Source organism: Ciona intestinalis, unplaced genomic scaffold (genome assembly GCF_000224145.3).
Source record: "Ciona intestinalis unplaced genomic scaffold, KH HT001253.1, whole genome shotgun sequence".
NCBI lineage: Eukaryota > Metazoa > Chordata > Ascidiacea > Phlebobranchia > Cionidae > Ciona > Ciona intestinalis.
This window is the reverse complement of record NW_004191574.1, coordinates 1-14,722: the sequence shown is the minus strand read 5'-3', so window position 1 is coordinate 14,722 and position 14,722 is coordinate 1. Positions and strand designations below refer to the sequence as shown.

At 41.0% G+C, this 14,722-nt stretch overlaps 2 long non-coding RNA genes across 3 annotated transcripts; one reads left to right on the top strand and one right to left on the bottom strand.

The window, feature by feature from the left end:
* Positions 1-2,870: 2,870 nt before the first annotated feature.
* On the bottom strand, positions 2,871-4,121 carry LOC108950992. 2 transcript variants are annotated; one of them, XR_001975440.2, is made up of 5 exons: positions 4,068-4,121; positions 3,808-4,010; positions 3,538-3,735; positions 3,030-3,259; positions 2,874-2,963 (listed from the first exon to the last, which is right to left on the bottom strand). It is a non-coding gene; the product is annotated as an uncharacterized LOC108950992 (long non-coding RNA). The 2 variants fall into 2 exon arrangements; XR_003397508.1 differs by having other exon boundaries at positions 2,871-3,259.
* Positions 4,122-5,401: 1,280 nt separating this feature from the next.
* On the top strand, positions 5,402-14,486 carry LOC113475737. Its single transcript, XR_003397507.1, has 3 exons — positions 5,402-5,413; positions 6,171-6,176; positions 12,966-14,486. It is a non-coding gene; the product is annotated as an uncharacterized LOC113475737 (long non-coding RNA).
* Positions 14,487-14,722: the final 236 nt, after the last annotated feature.

Below are 14,722 nucleotides of genomic sequence, written 5' to 3'. Positions count from 1 at the left end.
ATACCATTCCTAATAAATTCTTTTGGCCGTTGCTACCAAAACTGTCGTATATGAGATGCTTAGTTAGTTGGTTACACTTGTTTTTTTTTTAAATGATTTTCTTCTGAGTTTTGGGGCATTAAACTTTTTTAAATTATAAATTAAATTACTGTTACATTAAATTTATTCTTAGAAAAAGTTATTATTACATTAAACATATTAAGAATATAATAAAACCTACATATTAGGGAATTTTCTACGGATAATGTCGACGTTCCATACTGACACAATAGCCTTCAAATAGTGTTTACTTTTTCCTGAGCTCTGGTGTAACCATTTTTCGCGATAAAAATAAGTTTTCCGTCTTTTAAAGCGGTCGTTTAAAACTATTTACATCTTCAGAAGCGCATTACTCCTATACCTCGCGTTATACGAATTGGCGAGGTTCTTACCGAAGAATCCTACATGTGACCAGCGAAGCGTGACGAAATTTTGCCATGGAAATGCATGCAGTCGCACATCTGTATAACGAGTTTACGAGTGGCCTCTCTCATCTGTGCTTAAAGGCTGCTGATTGTTACATTTCAAGCTATACTGATAACTCATTGCAGGTAATAAAGTTTATTAAAACTGGCGACTACAAACGCTTCGGGTCCCCATTTCAGTTTCAATCAGATTGAAACGCGCCATGTAAATATGACGTTTTAGCGGATCGGATTTGAAATTCGTGTGACGTCACATAAGTCGGATTGAATTCAAATCCAATCCGATCATGTAAACAGGGTAACTGTTTGCAATAACGAAACCACCACCTCCTCGCTTTTAGCGTTTTCGCAATAAAGACAGGCGTTCCGTTTACATCGTTGCCTAGACAACCCGTCCGCCATTACATGCTGCCTTCCCGGCCTATGTTCAACCTAAAATTGGTAGGTGCCCAAAACCTAGAGCCACCGGGCTAACATACCCTCCTCCGGGTTTTTTTTATAGTCAGCAGCCATTTTAATGAAGCTTGGTCAGTGCGTAATGTAAATTCTCTTCCCCACAAATGATGGCGAAACTTCTTTATACACTTTACGCTTTCTTCTTTAGACCAAAAGTAAGAACGCTCACGAACTCAATCACAAGCAACTGATTTAATTCTTAAGCTATAAAAGCAACGTCACGCCCACGCAATAACCAATCAACAGCAGTACGCAAAATACAGGAATGTGCCAATAATGTAAAACGGAGGAATGCGGTAACAGCAATTAACTCACGCTCTAAACTTAACATAGACCTAGAATAAAACAAAAATCGCGCTCTGAATACAGGAAATACACAGCTACCACATAAAACAAATACACAACTATAACAATTCAACGCACTAACTTCGAACGCGGTATAATAAATAAACAAAGAATTAACTGTTTCTATTGCTCTGATTGGGATCTAAGTTAGTTACATTATATATAAACAAATCTTTTTTAATCAGTTAAACCCGTTGTTGAAAAAGGATTTAACGCTACTTCATGTTTTAACGTAACTTCGAACGAGTTATAATAAATAAACAAAGAATTAACGGTTTTTATTGCTCTGATTGGGATCCAAGAAGTTAGTGCATTATATATAACAAGTTCTTTTTAATCCAGTGGTTCCCAAACTTTTTTTTCACCCGGCGCCACTTGAGCTATTCAAAATGTTTGCGGCGCACTTAGCCAAAGGTCTTAGAAATAAAAACGCATTTTTACAGTTTTATCGTGTATTTTAAGATTAGGCTCGTTTAAGCATATGAAACTTAAGCATATGAAAAGTGTTGTACCACAGTCTGGACATGAATATTGCAAACCGAAAGAAATAATTGGCATTGTTACGTAATATACAAATCTACTGTACAGATAGAAATGCGAAAACAAACTTTTTAAATTTTATTATTGAACAAACACGTTGGATTTTTATATAAAACAACAATTTATATTGCAATAAAATATTAATACAAATCAATTATCTCGACCATGCTAAATTGGAAATGTTTCTGCAAATTTTCACGGCGCACTTGACGAGTTGCGTCGGCGCACTAGTGCGCCGCGGCGCCCACTTTGGGAACCGCGGTTTTAATCAGTTAAACCCGTTAGAAAAGATTTTAAAGCTACTTCGTGAGATTTGTAGTAAAGTGTCATCACTGGAACATTAACAAAACAACGTTTTTAATGTATTCGTAAAACATGTTTGTTAAAAACGAATTTTGTTTATAGCTTATTTTAACACACACATATTATATAATAAATTAGCATTTAATATAAAAAAAATGATATTTGGTAACTTTACAGAACAACAAAATCTTACTGCATGTTATATAAACAGTAAGAATGTGTGATGCATCTGCCAAGCTGACCCACAGATCTTTGTGATACAGTATTGGAATTTATGTAGCACAGTGGCGTTTGTAAAATGTTAATTAATTATTTTTCTATTTTCCTCCAATACCAGTTTCCAGTAATGCTTTTATAACCATTGTTGATAGGTTACCGGAGTTTTTTCTTTACAGTGCCAGGTTTCATAGTATTATTTGTGATTTTCTGCATCGCGTATCTTCTTACATTTTCCGCACTTAATCGTTCCTTCTCTGTGGTATAACCTCCTCGCATATGCAGTTTCTTGTTTCATTTTCCTTTTAAAATAATTTATTTTCCTTTTGGTTATTGTTTTATCAACTGTGGGCATGCTTGTAGATGGTAATAATTGGCTTGGATGCAGAGCGGTTGGTTTTGGGACAATCGGTATGAAGTACACGGGCTGATTAAAGGACCCGGAGCCTCGAACTTTAGCTTTGGGTGGTGTTTTCGGGAAGGATAAATGTTAGTGGATTTTCAAATTTAACTTGTGGTGGGAAGGATGGAAGTGGTTGTGGAGGTGGTACTGGTTGTGAGAAGGTCAAGCTTGACTCTTCCAGTCTGATCCCTTGCTGTAGAACATTGGCTTCTTTCTTCTTTTCCGTCTTGTTGTACCTTAAGACAAATAGTGGTTACGAATGCAAATGTGAAATACTGAAATTAAGGGCATAAAATGTTTACCATTGTATCAATGTTGTAGTATTTATTTCTGGCAGCTGTATTTTTTATTCTGCCATAAATCCCGTATGTGTTTGTAGGAGGAGCGAATCACCATCGTCTATCTTTGTATAACTTTTCGGCCAACCCGCGCCTGACCAGGGTGAAGGGCACAAAGTTTGGAGAAGATGCACTCAACATAGCGGTTGCAGTAGGGCCATTGTGCAGGGCCGGTATATGCACCCAGGAAACATCTGCAAACAACAAATGCTGTGGTATTAAATCAATTCAAAGTAGTACCAAGAATGGCACAAAAATGAAATGTTATTTTTTACTTATTTTTTACTTTTTAAGTCCAGAAACAATGATTTTTGTCCTCTTTTTGGGTTTTTTAAACCGGCCCTCAGTCAATTTGGTCCGGTGTCGGGATGAAAACACCGTAGGCCGCTTGTCATACTCATCCAAATCATTCCACAATTTGTTAAATAAACATCCATAATTAAATAATTAATATAGAAAAACTTTGACATACCACATTTAGTGAGCTTGTCAGACTCCAGAAGCTGGACAGTTATGTCGCCCTCTGCTTCTTGAAAGCCCTCGTCATCCAAGTTGTCATGGTTGACATCCGAAAGTGGAGGGTCTTTCACAAGCTCATCAGGATCGGCGGGGTCCGACTGAAACAACATCTGCTTCTGGTCCAAGAGGTACTCAATGCCAATCAGTTCTCCTTATAAAATATATCTATAGTAAACAAACGTTTCTAAAATTTGTCACATTAAGAATGTGGATGATGTTGTACCTGTGTATTTTCCGAACTGAAGAGTACCTGGTTCCACCTCTTGGCCAAAACATCTATTGTTTACCACGTTGGCAGCGTGAAGGAGTGTTTCATCATAAGTGGAAGATCTGAAGGAGGGGATAGAGCAGCAGCACGATCAGAATTCCATCTCGAAATCCCCTCCAACAGATAGGTCTGATAGTGCAGGCCACTTGCACTGGTTCCTGTAGAAATTAATCATTAGAAATTATCAAGAGATGCAATTTTTATGAGATTTATACTTGAAATGAATCTGTTTAGATGCAAATGAAACGACTCCAGTGATGTCGACACCCGTACACATCTGTGGACTGGTAGCTCTACGTCATCCTTTCTTATGTGGCCAGTTACGACGTAGAGCGGAAAGCCTTCAGGATCCGTGATACAGTCTATGTGCGCTTGCTGTTCCTTCCGTATAGCCAAGGCACGCTCTTCATCCAAAAGGGGGACCCGAGTGTATCACGGCCCTGCTTACCAGCAAATACCACCAGCAATTTTTCGATCAGAACTTTCGTCTCTTGTGGCTGCCTTGTTGTTCTTTTGCAGTGCAATGAAAGTTCTTTTTTCGTGATCTGGCACACAGCCATGCCAGCAGTGGAGTTTGGGATGCCGCTGATTTTCATTTGACTGATTTTGGCCTCAATCAGCAAGTCAAGGTCCGGCTGGCTCCATTCGAAAATGCACCTTCACAATCGTCCCAAAAATATACCATACAGGGGTGACTCTGTTGTTCATCCCGCTGCGATCCTCCTCATGTAGTGCCATATGTCCAACCGTACGATTGTTGTCTCCAACTTTGCTATGAGGCTCCGAGCAGCAGGCACACTTTTGGAGCAGCACCCACGGTTCACACACAAAAAGGTGTTGGAACGTTGGCACCAGAGTAACGTTCCATTAGCCCATGGGTCATCTTTTCAAGCCCTCTTCTTCCCCTTGAGTAAGTACGGACATTAAGATCATCCCGTACCCATTGCCCACGTTGGTGACCCATAAAGCTGTCGATTTGGAGTCTCAAGCCAGTTTCTTGACTACCTTTTTTTGTTGAATCCATCTTTAACACACACTCCCATAAGTGGAGGTAATCTTGACTTTTATTTCGTTGACGCGGGGCAGGACGTCTTGCACATAAACAGTTAGAAGCAACCTGTACGAAGAGACCGGTGTGAACTTGGGTGTTTTCAGGATTTGTGGTTTCTGGATAAGACCTTCTTTGCTTGCACCAACAAAGTGATCGCAGTCGTTCAAGTACTGGTTTTCAGGATTTGTGGTTTCTGGATAAGAACTTCTTTGCTTGCACCAACAAAGTGATCGCAGTCGTTCAAAGCAGCCTGATAACCTGAACGTCGCAAGCCATTTGGCACGTCAGCAGAACACAGAACCGACGTTTGTGTCCAACATCCAATTGATTCACAATTGCTCTGGTTCAACTGATGAACTTCTTTTGGCATTTTGTACATTCCAGGTATTTAGCAGCCATGTTATAGTTTTCTGCAATGTCCCACCACTACTCGTGTGTGCCGGAAAATGCCAGCACTTGACCGTTCCTTAGAGCAGCCTGGGTGAGGGTACACTAGCACGGATTTCCAGAGTTTTTGCGGCATCCACATAAGTAGACTGTGTGCAAAGTACCTTGCTGGTTTTGTCAGCTGTGCACACTGGAGAGGTGCCTGGGGAGGGTACGACCACAGTTTGTTTACCCTGTAATAAAAACACATTGTCTAAATAAAGCTGTACAGGGGTTTGAGGCATAACTACAAAAGTAATAACATATGTTTATACAGGCTATTTCTTCAAAGATCTAGTATTTGTTTTCCTTTTTTTGAATTTATTTTACCTCGGGAAGTCAAGTTCCGGTTTGCCAGTTTTAGCATTTTGCTTGAAGAGTGCCTGAGCCACCCATTCGTGACGGGCGGGATGATGAAAAAGGTGACTTCACAGCCGCCGCATAGGACAGAGGGGATGGAGACTCGAGCTTTACGGGCCATAGGGACGAGGGTGCTCCTTTGGGTGGAGGAGCTTGGTGAGGAAAATTGGGTGGGAGCAGGTTAGAAGGGGAGATTGGTAAGGAAGTGGAGGGTAGATTAGCAGGTGGAGTGGGAGAGAGCGGCCGCTTCCCTTGGCAAGGTGCCCAGTGACCCTTTGCCAGGAGGAAGGTTTCCGCCGTGGGAACGGGCTCCGAGCACCTGCAACTGAGTTGGAACAAGACTGGACTTACGGGCCGTCGCCACGTGCCGTTTCAGCTGCTGCACGCTTGAAAGCGGTTTATTTAAGATCGTGAGGAAGCACGACCACAAAGGGCAAAAGTAGTTGGTTGGGGACGAGAGGGCATGAGTATTGCGGCGGAGGCGAGGGTCCTTTGTTATGACTTTGACGTTAGAAAGGTCCTTTGAGCCAGCTGTTGATTCCTGGCGTTTAGCGACTAGCGATGCGAGATCAGCTGGTTGGGCTGCGTGTTCTAGACTTGCCACTAAGTCTAATTTTGATCCTTGATTGTGGCTAACTAACCAAGCAGTAACTGGTTTGTTGATTATTTATACCACGGTTATTAACATAGTAAACTTCAACGCCTAAAAACTATAGACAAATGGCTAGAATCTAAGTTCTCTTCTTGGCTGATGAACTCTGGTTAATCTTATTGAGTCTGCATGAAAATCAAGGTTCGGACGTAGAACCTTTTATAGTGTTTTGTAGCTGACGTCACATGCTTTCGTCACAGCATGGTTTATCTGTGTTTGTTTCTCTTTAGGGCGTTATCTGATCATAAAATGTCCGATGAACGAGTAGGCGATATTATCCTAGCTCGGGGCGTTCGACCTTTCCAGGAACCACATTATCGTTCGCTGTCGTTAAGATGCAATTGAAGTATTTTCTTTGAATTATCTTTAAGTTTGCCTTCGAAGTTGGATTCGTCCATCGAGTAGTTAATAATGAACCGATCCAAGAATGTCTTTAATTTGTGTTTGGATCTGCTAAGTTTAGCTTCCACGCTATCATCGCGTGCGAAATTGCTCAATCATCCACTTATGTTAAAATACTTTCGGGGCAGCTAATAGCTTTGAACGCTGGCCTTGTTGAAATGAAGGATAATTTGTCACGAGTACGAGTACATGACATGATGCAATAATGCGAAATATTGGTGCAGTATTGAGAAATAACATGCAATGTTCCTACATATCTATACCCACAACAAAAAAAAAATGAAAAAAAAAAGTTGTTGCCGGCCTTGTTGAAATGATGGATAATTTGTCACGAGTACGAGACATAATGCCATAATGCGAAATATTGGTGCAGTATTGAGAAATAACATGCAATGTTCCTACATATCTATACCCACAACAAAAAAAAATGTTGCCAAGGGCGAAACGCAAGGAAACCTATGCATAAAATGAATAATGTACAAGTTTGTGGTAGTAATAATGTTACGGCAGTGCTCTTCAACCGGTGTGCACGGTGCACCCAAAATATGCCTAGGGTGCACCACAAACTTCACACTAAATATATACTTTTTACTAAAAAATTTAGCAATAAAAAATATATTAAAGTACTTAAAAATTTTGAGCATTGTTTTGTAACAAATTTAGCCACTTTCCTACAGTTTTATCCCCAGTTGTTGGTGTTATGTTTTTTTCGCGCCAATACAGAGTTGCGATAGAGGATTCTCCAAGCGTCGTCTGTCTAGGTTTCGCCAAAGTTAGGAAACGGCGCTCGTGTATGCCATTACGGAGCCCACAGAGCGTGAATCGCCTATACAAATGCATGGTCGGCATGTGCTTTTATTTAGTTCTTGTAAGCGATACAAAGCTAGAAAACACGTATAGCAGCGGTTGTTTTAACCGATACAAAGCTAGAAAACACGTATAGCAGCGGTTGTTTTAACATTTAAAATATAATTTCTAATATAAATCTTCTTATATAATATTAAATCTAGGAATTAATGTGAAGTAAATTAATATTTTGACTGGTTTTCGGCGTACAGTGTGGTTTAACAAGGTACTTTACGTTGGCGATTAAGACTAGCACCAATCAGCTTAGTTTACATAATAGTATATGATCATACCTACCTATGAATCTACAGAGCCATTCTTTATTACATTTATAATCCAACATGAGTGGACATGCAGCTGTTCGCGTTTTCCGATTTCGCGTTTTCCGATTTCATAAAGACCCGTAACGCAAAATAGGTAGCATACTAATTCAAGCAGAGGACCAAAAATAGTAACTTAGTATTGTTTTCCTCAATGTCACTTCCGATATTAGGCAAAATTTACACAGATACCTTAAGTTTCGTTGCCAGGTATACGTGTTAGGTTTGTGAGCCAAAAAGTAAAATCAAGTTTGTGAGCCAAAAAGTAAAATCACGGCAATGTTCATGCCATGGGCGTCGCCAAGGGGGGGCCTGAGGGGCCATGGCCCCCCCCCCCCAAATTTTGAGTTTACACTAAGGGTATTGGTGAAAAAAAAAGACAAATAATAAAATTTACCATCTTGATTTGGTAAAGCCAAATGACTAATGGTAGGTAGAGATATTGTGTTTACAGTCACCGTTATTCGTATATGTATATTTATGTCGCCTATTGTTACGCGACCGTTCATGCGTGGCAAACTATAGAACGAGATGATTGTTACGTCACTCGCTTGACTCCTGCATCCATTTCATTGTATTTGAAACTGGTTGTGTGTGTTCGTTCTGTTTACATGTTTCGCTTATGTTTATCTTTATTCGTCTTTGCAGACTTCGTAATATTTTATTTGCAAAAGTTTGCGGTTAAAAAGATATATACTCTCAGTTTAGATTTTCAGTTAAGATTTTTAATCTGTACGCATAAACTAGAATTTCTTGGAAAGTTAACCATTAGGACACCTGTACGTTATTTTTCAATGTAGCAGACCATTTCGATGTCAGAACCAAAACAAGCAAGGTTGGATTCTTTTTTTTCTACTAGAAGTAAAAATCTGCAACCTTTGGAAGAAACCACACTTACGCCCACTATTGGTACTGCTATTTACGAGCCCAAACAAACACAAGAAACGAGCAACACAGACGATCTTGGATTTGTAATGCAACACGATTCTCAGTTAACCAATGGTGAGAGATACAGACTTCTAACTTCCGATGGTCCGAAGAATGTCCCACTTCTCGATACAATCAGGCAGAGTCGTCGGAAGTTTTTGAAAATATGGCTTGGAGATTTCAGGTTTGCCGATTGGTTGGTCTATACTCAACTCTCTGGGGGTGGCGGTTTGTGTAAGATATGCATCCTGATGCAAGCGCGTTTGAAGCACGGCGATCTCTCAAACGCTGCTTTTGTGAGCAAACCCTGCATCGACTTTAAGAAGTTTATCGAGAAGGCTGTTGGTCACCGAGATGCAGGTTACCATATAGAGGCAACTTCGGCTGCAAAATGTTTTATTAAAAGCATGGAAACTGGCCAAAATGTGTCTGCGAGGTTGGACGCAGGGCATGCCAGGCAAATGGCGGAAAATAGAAAAGCAATGACTTCTATCGTTAAGACTGTGGTGTTCTGTGCCTCGAGTAACATCCCTATGCGAGGACATTCCGCAGACAACGGAAATTTTAACAAGCTTCTACAATTCCGCATTGATGCAGGGGACGAACAGTTAAAAAGCCATTTTGCTCGAACGGCTGGGAATGCCAAATACACCAGCCCAATGATACAAAATGAGATTGTCAGGTTAGCGAGCCAAGTGATTGTCCAAGACATAGTAGCTGAGGCGAACGAATCGTTTGTGTCAGTAATAGCCGACGAGTCGTGTGATATTTCAGGAAAAGAACAACTCAGCATAGTTTTGAGGTACACAAGAGGTGATAAAATACACGAGTGTTTTACTGGATTTGTGGAACTGGATTCGATGTCGGCAGAATCAATTTCTGCAAGTATTTTAGCCTACCTGTCTAAAATAGGATTGGATATGCAAAAACTTGTCGGGCAGGGCTACGATGGGGCATCAACAATGTCAGGTCACGTGAGTGGTGTGCAAAAACGAATTAAAGACAAGTACCCCCGCGCAATATTTGTTCACTGTGCTTCACACTGTTTAAATTTGGTCATCAATGACCAAAGCAAAGTTCCCATCATTAGAAACACTTGTGACATCATCAGGGAGACTATCCGTTTCTTTAGAGAAAGCCCTAAAAGACGAGCAAGTTTGGGACTTAACATTCCGTTGTTCTCGCCGACCCGATGGTCCGACAAGTACAGGAGTATAAGACTTTTCAAATGCAATTTTAAGAGAATTCTCGAATCTCTTGATGTTTTGATGAGGGACCCCAGCAGCGGCACAAGGACGAAAGCGTTTTCTTTAAAATCTGCTCTCGAGAAAGCTGGCGTGACTTATGCTGTGTGTTTGATTGGCCATTTTTCTGCACTCATTGAACCTTTAGCGCGCAAGCTCCAGACTGTCGGAATCATTGTGTCAGATGTTTCTAGTTCAAGGTATGTATATGAATTGTTTATTATTAGTTCTATTTTATCTATCAAAAATAAAAATCGGACCAAAGCTGTACTTACTTAAATAAGACAAAATCACACTAAAGCCATTTTGAATAAATGAAGATGATTTATCCTAGGGTGGTGAAAACAGGCTTAATAACATGAGTGTTCTTATTTTCAATTCTCTTGATCTTATTATTAGTTCTATTTTATCTATCAAAAATAAAAATCGGACCAAAGCTGTACTTACTTAAATAAGACAAAATCACACTAAAGCCATTTTGAATAAATGAAGATGATTTATCCTAGGGTGGTGAAAACAGGCTTAATAACATGAGTGTTCTTATTTTCAATTCTCTTGATCTATCAAAAATAAAAATCGGACCAAAGCTGTGCTTACTTAAATAAGACAAAATCACACTAAAGCCATTTTGAATGAATGAAGATGATTTATTTATCCTAGGGTGGTGAAAACAGGCTTAATAACATGAGTGTTCTTAATTTACCGAGTACGTATTGTAGAATCCGCACGGGTCTGTAGGCACTGGCTGTGACCTCAATTTGTTTTCGATCGAACCGGTTATGCGTATTCAGCAATTTAGTCTGTCTCCCCACTTCAAGTATTTACAGTTCAGATGGTACACAGCGGCAATTAGTACGTATTTTGCTTATCAAATCCAATTGCAATCAAATTACTGATGTACAAGATAACTAAACATAACTAACAACTAAATTTCTCAGGTTAAGAACACCGGATATCTTTTATCTGAAGTAACGAAGGAACTTGGCTGTGGTCACCAGGTAAAAATATTGTAGAGCTGTCTTGCAATCTTGGCAAATCAAAATAAATCCAAAGTCTTCATTAATCCTCTAGCCACATATCCAGCAATCACCCGATCCGTCCGAATCGGTTCGCTTGAAGCGGTATATGGTCAGTCAATTTCGCTTGTAGCGGCTATGTTAAATAACACTGAACATATGCTAAATATATCCACGCTTAATGCGTACAAAGTTTTAAAACATGGAGTTTTGTCACGTGAGGTCGTAGGTCAGGACATTTCCCTCACGAAAAAGCCACTATTTTTAAAACTGTTTTAGAGAGGAGATCATAAATCTGTATATTAGAAAGATAATGAGGAAAAAAACGACCGGTTTGTTTTCTCTGAGAGTACAAGGGAAGAAAAGACGCCAAAAACCTACGTTTTCAGAAGCTTTTAGAAATGTTACTGCAGCAGCTAATACGAACACAGTTGATGCACACTCTGCCAGTGTTGTACATGACGAAGCACTAAGCAATTGTGAGTATTGAGTAACATGTGATTTATTTTAAATTTACTACCTATACTTTCTACTACAGCAATGTTACCTCTCCTCAGACACTATTTGTTTTAAATTAATAAATATTTTAGCAGCTAAAGTTTCTTACAATAATGAAAAACGCACTCTGTTGAGTGAGCGTTGGAGATTCTTGGAGCAGAAACTAAGAGATAAGAGAAAACAGAGATCCTAGCAATTAACATAGTTGCCAACGAACTGCTGTATGATGGTACTGATAGTAAATCTGTCGACATTTATAGCGACAGCCAGGCTGGGATTAAGGCTCTGTCGAACCTTAGAATCAACAGTTTACTCGTACGTGATACTTAGTATGCCTTACAACAACTGGCAACTGGAAATCACGTACGACTACACTGGATACCTGGTCATTCAGACCATTTGGGGAACGAGCTTGCTGACAAGTTCCAGTAACACATTCTATGGCCCAGAGCCAGGTTTACCTATCCCCACTAGCCGATGTAAATCGGATCTGGCTCTTTGGGTCCTGGCCAAACACCAAGAAGAATGGACAAAACATGACGGCTGCAGGCAGACGAAGGAGTATAGGAGAAACATTAGCAGGTGTTTTTCCGAACAACTCCTGAAGCTGCCAAGGCAAACGTTACGTTCCATTCAACAAGTGATAACAGGGCATGGCATGTTTGCCAGTCATCTGCATCAAATTAAAAAAAGTGAGAGTCCCATCTGCCCTGTCTGTGGCGAGGAAGATGAGACATCCTTTCATTATGTTGGCATATGCGAACGCAAGACGGGAGCATCTAAACTTGACGGAGCTGTCAAGGGAAGATCTCCCATCCATCACCACCACACCATTAAAGCCCTTGTCGCCTACCTTCGAGGAAGCGCCAGGCTCCTTAAACTGGAAAGGTCCATGCAGTATCACCCCGGGTGTTAGGGTAATGGGTCAATTATGGCCTAAATCCTAGGACCCATGGCGTGCCACGCCGCGGGACCTCACCCACATAGAATAGAATAGGGGGAATACTTCCCTAGCCCGCATGTGCTGCAAAAAGGACTCTACCTCTACCTCAATGTCGGAATGGCAGGGAGCCTGGATACATTGCAGGGCATGCAACATAAGGAAGCCCTTGATGCCGTACTGCAAGACGATCGTGGAACAGCTAAATTCGACTGGTCGGACTTCCGCATCTGCTCTGCCTGCGGCGCGTATTCTAATAGGTGCAAGGACTCGTGCGCCGCGGTCAACGTGATTTCTAATCATGACGGACACAACACACGACGATTAAAATAATGACTCTCAACGTTTGCGGATTAAATAATAAAACGCGCAGAAGTACGCTTTTCGCCTTAATCGCACAACTAAAAATAGACATATAGCATGCCTACAAGAGGCATACTCGGTTACCACACACTAAACACGCCTTCAGACAAGAGTGGTTAACCCTAACTGGTGCCACTTCGCTCTGGAATTCCGGGGAAAGTCACTCTCGAGGGGTCCCAATTCTCTTTAGCAAACGGATACGGGTTAACACGCAGATGGACGAAAATGTTAGAATAATCGCAGCGGACTCTTCAATTTAAAGTCCCACGTAGTTAATATTTACACACCATGTTCGAGCGAAGGAAAAGCTCACACGCTCTTCCTCTATAACGACACTAACACATATGTCTCAAGTAACTGCGAAACGATAATGGCAGGAGACACTTTTTAACACGGTCGGAAATGTCGAACTAGATAGACACCACCCACAATATAGGAAATACGACGAATCCGAACGCCCTAAAAAAAAGCATTATAGCAATCTTCGACTTAAGACGAGCGTTCTGAAAGCGTCTTAGGACAATATACTCGGCCACAAGCGGGAACTCAAACGGGAATAGATCACGTATGTGTATACGTAGATCCCAAGACATAGCGCAGCGAATGCAACAAGAACGGTCGACACTGCGAACTAGACTAGAGAGAGCGTCACGATCGATCTCGCTAGAGGTACGGGAAGCGAAGCGGATTATAACGCCTAAAGACGGAAAAACACGCAGATGGAAGAAAACGGTAGAATAAGGGAGTTTAAATTGAACCATATAAAAGCGGAGTTTAAATTGAACCATATAAAAGTCCCACGTAGTTAATATACACACTATGTTCGAGCGAAGGAAAAGCTCACACGCTCTTCCTCTATAACGACACTAACACATATGTCTCAAGTAACTGCGAAACGATAATGGCAGGAGACACTTTTTAACACGGTCGGAAATGTCGAACTAGATAGACACCACCCACAATATAGGAAATACGACGAATCCGAACGCCCTAAAAAAAAGCATTATAGCAATCTTCGACTTAAGACGAGCGTTCTGAAAGCGTCTTAGGACAATATACTCGGCCACAAGCGGGAACTCAAACGGGAATAGATCACGTATGTGTATACTTAGATCCCAAGACATAGCGCAGCAAATGCAACAAGAACGGTCGATACTGCCAACTAGACTAGAGAGAGGGTCACGATCGACCTCGCGAGACGTACGGAAAGCGAAGCGGATTATAAACGCCTAAAGACGGAAATAAGAAATCACGACAAACAAATACAAAAATCAAGATCCCAAGACATAGCGCAGCAAATGCAACAAGAACGGTCGATACTGCAAACTAGACTAGAGAGAGGGTCACGATCGACCTCGCGAGACGTACGGAAAGCGAAGCGGATTATAAACGCCTAAAGACGGAAATAAGAAATCACGACAAACAAATACAAAAATCAAGATCCCAAGACATAGCGCAGCAAATGCAACAAGAACGGTCGATACTGCAAACTAGACTAGAGAGAGGGTCACGATCGACCTCGCGAGACGTACGGAAAGCGAAGCGGATTATAAACGCCTAAAGACGGAAATACGAAATCACGACAAACAGTAGATCCCAAGACATAGCGCAGCAAATGCAACAAGAACGGTCGATACTGCCAACTAGACTAGAGAGAGGGTCACGATCGACCTCGCGAGACGTACGGAAAGCGAAGCGGATTATAAACGCCTAAAGACGGATATACGATATCACGACACACAAATCACAAATATCGCTTAAACTAAAAGCACAACGCGGATGAAATGGATTTATCCGAACGATCCACGAGTTCTTCATTCAGCGC